Raw genomic sequence first — 10,309 nt, 5'->3', positions numbered from 1 at the left:
GTGAGGGAAGCAGCGCTGAGAGGACTAGAGGTTGACTGAGTGGAAGGCACACAGCACCCATAGTGCCGGCTGTATCGGGACTTGAACCGCAAGCTGAGCCTGTGCGGACACTTAGCCGGTAAGAGCGCTTGCTTCAATACCCGAATCGTTTTTTTTATTTTTTGAATCGTATCCAATAATATGCCCTCGCATTACTGCTTTGGAGGTGTCCCATAAAAGTTCTGGACGATCCCAGTGTTCTATATTTTCATCTACATTATTCGTCCAGTGATATACAAGGTACGACTTAAAATCCTCTGAAGAGGAGAAATATGGGGAATCTCCAAGTGGCCAGTGGTCAGGGAACTCGGTCCTCATTACCCCACACAGTGCATGTTTTTCTGGTAACCCAGCAGGTGCACAGGTGTACTAATTACTCACAGACACATTTTATAAGGTCCGCAGGTGGAGTTAATTATTTCCCTTGTGATTCTGTGAGGAGACCTGCAAAACATGCACCGCGTGGGGTAATGAGGACCGAGTTCCCTGACCACTGGGTTAGGCAATGGTTAAGATAGATTACATTCATCGCCAGTTGGCAAATAAGTGACTGTACAAAATATACACATATCGAAGAGTGAATTATGCATCTACAATGTCTCACAATAATATTTGTACATTTTTTCCTCAACATCTGAAAAGTTTTGCAATATTTGATGACTGGATAACAATATGAAAAGTATACATAATGTAGGATGAGTTATCCTACAGGATGAGGATGAGTTATCCGTGCAGGATGTAGGATGAGTTATATACGTGCAATGTCTTACATCAACATTTTCAAACTTTTTCTCAAAAACCAAAAAGGGAACTGTGTGCGCCATCTTCATGCAGAGACTCACACCGTGAACTTATCAATCAACAGTTTTAATAAACCTAGACCAGTAGAGGGTCAATAATCTAAATTTTCCCCGCCCGGGGGATGTGATATCAGGAAACAGTTCGTGCTTGTGGTAAAGAAGAGGTTTGCCTATTAGGGGACCTTCTGGGTGATCTATCAGACATGAAGTGAGTTTTTGCTTCTGGATCAGTAAAGAACAAAGACGTACCATTTTCTACCACTCCCAGTTTTGCTAGGTAAAGAAGTGCAAATCGTAAATTATGCCTATTCAGATAAGTACAAATTTCGGAAAATTATTTTCTTTTTGAGCGACTGCTGCTGAAAAGTCTTGAAAAATTAAGATTTTATAATCTCCTACTTTCAATTCTTTAGTTTTGCGATATGCAGTCAGTATACTTTCCTTCATCCTGTAGTCTAAGTAACGGGCAATTACAGGTCGAGAACGGGTGGAGGGTATCTTCACGTAATGCTCCTAACTTGTGTGCCCATTCTATATATGGCAGGTCAATATTTTCTGTTACACCTAGGGCCCTAGGTAGGTCTGTACTAAGGAAGGAAAGAGAGCCTGGCCTGTTATAGATTCAGGGACGCAGATGAATCGTAGATTATTTCTACGTGGTCTGTTTTCCAGATCTTCAAGCTTCTCCTGAAGCTGTTGTATGATCCCCTCCTGAGTACTAGTCTCATCACCATACTTCTGCAAGTCATCCTCCACATCACTGACTCGTGTTTCTATGGCCTTTATATGTGATGCATTAGCTTCTATACGTGCTAATCCTGCATCTACACTGGCTTGTAAATTGTTAAACCTTTGGTCTAAGAGAGGCATCATGAAATCTGAGATCTCTTTGGCTGTGAGGGTGGTGGGACGATCCTCAGGCAGTTCAGAGGTGTCACCCGTAATACTGGGGGAAGGAGGGCCCGATCTTTGGGTAGTTCCCTTGTTTTTCCCTGATTTGCTGGAGGATGCAGGCTGTTTTACAGGCATGTTTTATTACACAAATGTATCCATGCCCCTAAGGCATGGACAATGCAGGGAGATAAGTTGCACTATTAGGTATTTATATTGCAGTAGTCTTAGTTCAAAAAGCCAAGCACAGTGTTGGTCCTGGGCTGGGTAAAAGAAAGGGTATCAAATAAACATAGTTATGTCTAAGACATAGTAATTTGAAATTAAATGAGTTTAAGTTTAGTAATTAGATCTTTAACCACTAGATGTCAGCAGAGAGTCACATACAATAACCCCACACTTCAATCTCTTATATATTTGGCTACATCTGTCACTCAAAGTGTGTCTGGAGATGTAATGCTGGGTGGAGCCTCTGACTCACATGACAGAGAACCAGCCCAGTGAGCCCACAGACAGTGCCAGACACCCTCTGCCTCTCCATGTTACACAGCAAAGACACAGCTACTCACCAGGTGAGCGCCCCACACCTCCATACCTCCCAACATGACCCTCTCCAGGAGGGACAGAATGCTCTGTTTGTGGACTTCCATCTTAATTTATGATTGTCATCACCTGTTTTAAACAGGGTAATTGATAAGAAAGCTGTTTAAGCACAGGTGATGGTAATCCATAAATTAAGAAGAAAGTCCAGAAACAGAGCAATGTGTCCCTCCTGGAGAGGCTCATGTTGGGTATGCACCTCCCTCCCCCCCCCCCATTCACGGCATCCCCACGATTAAATGGCACATGCAAAACACTGACATGGCTATGGTCGACAATGAAAAAGGTTGACAAGATTTATTTTTCACTTTTTCAATGTTTTCATATTCATTCTCATGTGTCGACATGGACACCAATGAAGTGCCACACTTATGTCAACATTTACATATGTTGACCTTTCTGTGTTGATTTTGTCTTGTGGTGATTCGCGGCACCTCCCGCGACCCCCCTCCCGCGATTTGCAGCACACCCCCGGTGACTCCCGCGATTCGCGGCCCCACCCCGTGACACACCCCCCCTCCTGCGATTCGTGGCACCCCGCGACCCCCCCTCCTACGATTCGCGCCAACCCCCGGTCCCCCCTCCCGCGGTTCACGGTGCCCCCCACGACCCCCCCTACCGCGATTCCCCACCCCTGACCCCCCCTCCTGTCATTGCGGCAACCCCCCGCCCCCGCGACCCACCCTCCCGCGATTCACTGCAACCCCCCGCGCCCCCCCTCCCACGATTCGTGGCACCCACACCCCCCCCCCTCCCGCAATTCACAGCATCCACCCACGACCCCTCCTCCCGTGATTCGCGGACACCCCTCACCTCTATGAGGCTATGGTCGACAATGAAAAAGGTTGACATGAGTTTTTGAAGATTTATTTTTCTTTTTTTGAATGTTTTCATATTCATTCTCATGTGTCGACATGGACACCGATGAAGTGCCACACTTATGTCAACATTTACATGTGTTGACCTTTCTGTGTTGATTTTTTTCTTGTAGCAATTTTTTTCCAGTCACAACTATGAACTATGTGCACGTCAACCTACACATCATCAACCAATTCTTTGTATAATATATAACACCTGTTCTGTTTTACTGTAGGTGTTTTAAGTCAGACCTTTTACTGCTACTATTACTGTTTATGTAAATGCATTCTGAATGACAGCAACATCCTACCATCCTTCTACAAGAATATATAACCAACTAGGTGATTCATCGCGCCCCGTGCCCCCCCCCTCCTGCAATTCGCGGACCCCCCTCCCGCGATTTGCAACCCCCCTCGCGCAATTCACGCCCCCTCCCACGCTTTGCGGACCCCCGCCCTCTCCCGCGATTCGCCGAAACCTGCGCCCCCCTCCCTTGATTCACGGCACCCCCCGCAATTCACGGCACCCCTAAACCCCTCATTAGTCCCCCGTATACTCACACACCCCTATCACTACCCAGCTTCCTGCTCTCCTGAACCGTAACTTCCACCACTGGGGAGTCGCTGACGCTGTTTTGCCCACATGCCCCTATCATGCCTCATAGCCCAGCCTCCTGCTCTCATGCACCCGAACTCCCACCCAGTAGGAGGAGACACTGACTAAGGGCCACCATCCTGTATTCCTGTACTGCCACGCTGGACCCTCACCCACTGGCAGAAGCTGCACAGTCTCTCCCACCCTCCTCTTTAGTCCCCCTTATGCCCACACACCCCTATCACTACCCAGCCTCCTGTTTTCCTGTGTCGTGACCTCCGCCAGTGGGGAGCCGCTGACTCAGAAACAACCTACTATACTTTTGCACACACACACCTAAACAGCATGCCCACACAGCCCCCACACCCACAAATGTCACTGTACCCTCCACACTATCAATGTACATCTTACTCTGTAACCGCTTTTTAATTAAACAAAACAATACACACCCCCTTCCACATCATATGCTCTCTATTTAACACATTTCACCTATAACTCAAGTTGCAATACAGGCCATCTTTCATACAATTCTAACCATCTTTCTCATATACAAATGTTCACACATTAAGGGGGCGCAGCCCCTTACGACGGTGTGAAGAGCACCCGTAGGGCACGATGAATCACCTAGTTCTCTATATAAATAGAAAACATGGAATAGAGCACATCACTGTGAAACAAACACACCAATAACCAACCTAACAATAAGGGTACATGTAGAATTTTGAGTATAGTGTCCTTGAGAATATCAAGAAAAGTTGCATATTTAAACTATTAGAGAAATGGAGGCACGTGGCCATGGCAGCGAGGACGTAGGAGGCAAACCTCAGAGCTCCCTGGTCCTATATCCTGTTAATGGCGATTAAATATGACCAAAGAAACACTAAGTGAAAAGCGCAGGTTACGTATTATGTCCGTAACCTGCGTACCCTTTATACCTAGCTACGTGCGAACAAAACGTAGCGCAGCGTAGCGTACCTTTATTGTGTATTATACACAATAGAACCAATACCTTAATAAGAGATCCTTTCGCAGTAATCTGACTCTAATCTGCGAATATACCTTAAAGGACAGTGTCCGTTATATACCTTATCGCTGAATGCGAATAAACAGACACAACCACAGTATTAAAGTAAGGAGATAAGAACTCCGTAAAGAGATGTATTTAAGTCCCTAATGGACAAAAGGGGGTTACAGGAATAGAAAATACAGGTATAACAAGTGATACAATAGACTAACAATGAATATAATAATCAGGCTCTACTAAGGGAAGAAAACAGATACAGGATACAATCATAATCAGCCACATCACATAAAAGGGGAATACGAATGTTACCTTCAGGGGAAATAGCGCAGCGCAGTCCGGTCGGAGCTCACTATGTTCAGGTTTGAACATAGTCCGGTCAATGGTCAGGGAAAGGAAGATGTGCCGAAGTGACCGAGGCCGCCCTGGGTCACCTATCTTATAGGGTCAGAAGGGGGAGGTCAAAGGCCATTCCTATTGGTCAGAGATCGTATGTCAGGTCCACTGTGATTGGGGGTAAGATGATGCATCTGGTTTGAATAGGTGCAGGGGAGTGAACTTTTGGAGTCCTTTGTTTGTTAGTATCGTCGTCAGGGATTGTAAATAGCAGTCAGAACCGGTTTTAATAGATTCCTTTGTTATATACTTTTCAACAGAAACTGTCTTAGGAATATGGATTTTGTCCATAACTATCGGACCGTATGTATTGCGAAATATTCTCGATGACCGGAATAATGCGCATATGAAACGGAACATATCGGTACTAAACATGATACAGACGGATGTATGCAAATGCTAACTAAGCTATGTGTGGCGTTCTAAACCTTTAACTATATTTTATTTAGTGTCAGTATGTTCTTATGAATTTATGTGTGATAGTATGGCTACGCTTCTGGTCCACTTTGTCACACAGACTCGGGTATGGAAACTTTATTTGCGCAATTCTGCGAACCAAAATGGCGGCCATACTATCCTAAAATGGCGTGTATGCAACTCGACTTTAACAATCCTGAAAAATACCCCTGTAATACCGCCTGACCGCAGAGCCCCCTCACCTTTCGCTGCGCTGTGTTGCTGGGACCCCCGAGACTGCGGTGGTGTGGTCTGCCCGTGGGTATCCTGTGCTGGGGAGCTGTGGGATATGGTGCGGCCTGCATACACCTGGGACTTCAGGCCTCCACTTCCGCTCCTGTACATCCGCCCTCCGCCGCCTGTGTGCTACTGTGCGGCTCTCTGCAGAGCCCTGTGACGGGTGGCTTCTGGACAGCACCTCCAACCAGACGCCTGGCGCTCACTGCTCCCGCAGGTGCCGATCCCTCCTACCACTGCCATCTTGCTGCTGAGACCTGCCGGGACCCGCTGAGACCCGCCGGAGCGTGGAGTGGTGAGTGAGCTGTCCCTGCACGTCAGCCCTGAGCTGCCCCCGGTGTGTGCGCTGCTTCCTTGGCTGGCCCCAATACATCACCCCCAGTGTGTCTGCTGCCTCCTTGGCTGGCCCCATTACATCTCCTGGGAGCTGGTGGCAGGGCCCCCCCCCCCCCCCCATCCATACTTGAACGCCTGGGCTTCACCGACGACTTCTGTTTCATTACAACAAATACTGGAGGCCCTTGCTGGCACCGAAAAGTGGCTTACAGACAGGATCGGCCAGGTACAAAGTGATTTATCATTACTAAGACCCGATGTACAGCGCATCCGGGAGAGAGTGGGGAAAGTCGAAACCCGTTTTTCTACTATTGAGGACACTTATGGCCCCCTCAAGGATAATGTGTCTACGCTGACTAGTCAGGTGGCGACCATACAGAATAAGCTACTGGATATGGAGGGGCGTTTACGCCGAAACAATATCAGTTTCGTTGGGCTGCCGGAGGGGGAGGAAGGTGCTACGCCGGAGGCTTTCTTGGAGGCCTGGCTCATGGAGACTTTCGGCAGAGACTCCTTTTCTCCCCATTTACAGTGGAACAGGCTCATAGGGTCCCCTCTCATCCATTGCCCCCAGGCATACAAGCCCCGTACGTTCATTGCTAAACTATGACATTATAAGGACAGAGACGCTGTTCTACGGCTGGGCCGCACTGAGGGGCTGCTGATGCGCAATGGGGTGAGGGTCTCAGCATTCCCGGACTTTGCGGCGGGGATCCAGAAGGACAGGACGCAATTTGCTCCTGTCAAACGGAGACTCCGTGATCTGGATTTAAACTTTTCAATGATCTTCCCTTCCAGGCTTCGTGTGGTTGCAAATGTTGAGACTAAGTTCTTTAACACCCCTCGGGAGGCTGACACCTGGCTGGACCGTTTTGCACCTGCGGCCAGACAGATAGCCCCTGAGTGATAACACTGGCTTATGTAAATAGCCAGTAAATAGTAAATTGGCTCTGCACTTGGGCCATCATTGCAAGACGTGGCTTATGCCATGGGTAATCCTTGCTTGTGCATGCTGGTCTCAGAAATTATGCCTCTGTATTGGGGGTTGACCGCTACGGGAGGTTCTACTGTTGGTTGAGTTGGTTCATTGATACGGCCTTTTGTATTCTTATGCTCATACCTATTTCTGGGGTTATATGATTATTGGGCAAATGTATATTTATATATGCTATAGTTAAATTGATTGGGGGGGGGGTCATATCTGGCTATAAAGGATCAGGGGGCTCCCTCATTTTGGTGGCTGGTACATAGATTTCCCTCAACCTTACTACTAGTCGGGTTATTCCACCTGCGCTGGTAGTTTCCTTGGGTTAGTTATTGGGTAGGATTCTTTTAACCCTCCCTTTTTGGGTGTTGTTAGGGACAGAGTATGCCGTGGTTTGAGATGGTATGCGAGGTGGCTGGGTGGGGTTTTGACTATATTTTTCACTGTTATGTTCTGTTAAACTTAGTTTATTTACAATTTTTTTCCTGGATGTGATGCTATTTGTGCTTCCCCTTCTAACTGCTGCTCAACTGATGGAATTATGTATTCGAGATATGCATCTCGGCTGCCTGCTGGTGGTTGTAAGTTAGGATATGATCCGGCGGCCTTGCTGCCCTAAGCATTATTACCAAAACCTCAGAATGTCTCAGCTCACCTGTTTGACGTGGAATGTCCGCGGTTTGAATGATAAAATCAAACGTTATCTGGTGTTTAAACTGCTTAGGCGGTATAACTCTGATGTGATGTGCCTGGTGGAGACACATTTGGAGGGTTAACACTGAGTGCCAACGGGGTCAGGTGTTTTGGAAATTGCACCCGGCCTGGCTCTTGCAGATGGGGGCGGGCTTAGAACTAGAAGCTTTATGGGAGGATTACTTTAAAGATAATGAGGGCTCTGCTTCGGGGGCTGTGGTGTGGGATGCTTTTAAGGCTTTTATGCGGGGCACTTTGATAAAGCGTGTGGCCGCCTTGAAGGCGTTTAGTAGACAGAGAGGGGAGGAATTGGAGGCCCAGTGTCGCTCCTTGGAGTGTCGATATTTGGTTGATGGGTTGGTGAGCTCTAGGGCTCGCTGGCTTGCTGCCCAGTCTAACTGGCTGCAGTTCCAATCTAATCGCAATTTGCGCAGTTTGCTGTTTAGTTCCCATAAATATTTTATGCACTCTGACAGGCCAAGCAGCTTTCTTGCTCACTTGGTAGAGGCGGATAGACCTGGGGTGACAGTTATGGAACTGCTAGATGACAGGGGAAACTTGGTAGCTACTACCCCAGATATAGTCAAAGTTTTTCTTTCCTACTACCAAACTCTCTATAAATCCCAGCTAGACTGTACCCAGGAGGCCCTACAGACATTTGTGCAGTCAGCACACTTGCCACCTTCTTCTATGTCGGAGGCCATCATCATCTCCCTGATCCCTACTGATGCTAAAATACTAGCTAAGATCCTGGCTATTCGACTGAATTCTGTTATCTCATCTGTTGTACACCCAGACCAAACTAGTTTCATGCCGGAATGTCAACTTGTGTCAACTTCCGATGGGTGTATACTCATCTTCAGGCTCCCCATGGGGAGGAAAGCACTCCGGTACTGGTTTCCTTGGCGCTAAGGCGTTCGACTCCGTGGAGTGGTCCTTTCTGTGGGAAGTCCTGGGGAGTATGGGGTTTGGCCTATCCTTTGTTAAGTGGGTTCGGCTGCTGTACCACCAGCCCCGAGCTAGAATTGCTGTCAATGGCTATGTTTCCCCTCCTTTTCTCTTGGCTAGAGGCACAAGACAGGGTTGCCCTTTATCTTCTACACTGTTTGCCCTCGCTATTGAGCCACTGGCCTGCCTGATACGGAATCACCAGGGTATACAGGGCCTGAGGTTGGATACAAGGACTGATACTATAGCCATGTATGCTGATGATGTCCTCCTCTTTTTGAAGGACTACAGTGTTGCCATGCCACTGGTTCTTTCCACATTTGCTACCTTTAGCACCTACTCAGGTCTCACCATCAACTGGGGTAAGTCAGCTATAATACCACTGCAGGGTGCCCCACCAGCTTGCCTAGTGATCCCGCCTCCCTTGTGTTAGGTGTCCCAATTTATATATTTACGCATTTTTATTAAGAGTACTCCCTCTGATTACACACCTCTTAATCTAGCTCCAATCTTGGCATATATTAAGGATAGATCTGGCCCCTGGTGCAAGCTACCCCTCACGGTGACGGGGAGGGTTAATTTGATAAAGATGGTGGTGTTGCCAAAGCTGCTGTATGTCCTACAGCAGTCCCCTGTGTATATTCCTGTTGCGTTTTTCAGGAAACTAAATAGCATGCTAAATTCACTGATTTGGGCCAACAAGCGACCCAGGATAAAAATGACTAGACCTAGGGTCGCTGGTGGCCTGGCTCTACCACACTTTAGGTATTACTACTATGCCACACAGCTCGTCCATCTTAGGCCGTGGGTTCAGGATGCCAGTGTGGATTCATTACATGCTGCATTTGTTCTTCAAGTAATCCCTAGATGTACTCCGGTGCAGCTGCTCTTGGGGGCCAGGTTGCCTCCTCGCTGCCCCCCTATATTGTCCCAGGCACTAAAGGCAGAACACCGAGGCCCTGGTTAGGTTATCAGATATCGACCCTGAGACTTCCCTGTGGCACTCTACTCAACTCTCCGAGTTGCGACCTCTTGCGGGGAGGCGATTATGGGCCTCCAGGGGATTTATATCGCTAGGCCAATTATACCTGAATGGGGTGTTTAAATCTTTTCAGCAACTAAAAGAGGAATTTGATCTACCACAACATTTCTTCTTTCCATACTTGCAACTAAGGCACGCCTTACAGGCACAGTTAAAAAACTTCCCTCCTACCTTATCTCCTTCCCCCATTAGGTCTTCTTAGATACTCTCAGTGGACGGAAAACAGTTTCCTTAACTTACTCCCTTCTGTTATTCAACCATCATTTAGACCCCCTCACTACACTTAGAGACCAATGGGCGCTTGACCTGGGCCCTATGGATGATTATGATTGGATAGCCGCTAGGGAATTGTGAATCACAAGCATCCTGAAGAAGCCCATTCCCGGGCATTAATTGAATGTTAATTATGTGGA

The sequence above is a fragment of the Crinia signifera genome, chromosome 6 (genome assembly GCF_055691185.1).
Source record: "Crinia signifera chromosome 6, ASM5569118v1, whole genome shotgun sequence".
Lineage (NCBI taxonomy): Eukaryota > Metazoa > Chordata > Amphibia > Anura > Myobatrachidae > Crinia > Crinia signifera.
Note: the sequence above shows the minus strand (reverse complement) of the source record.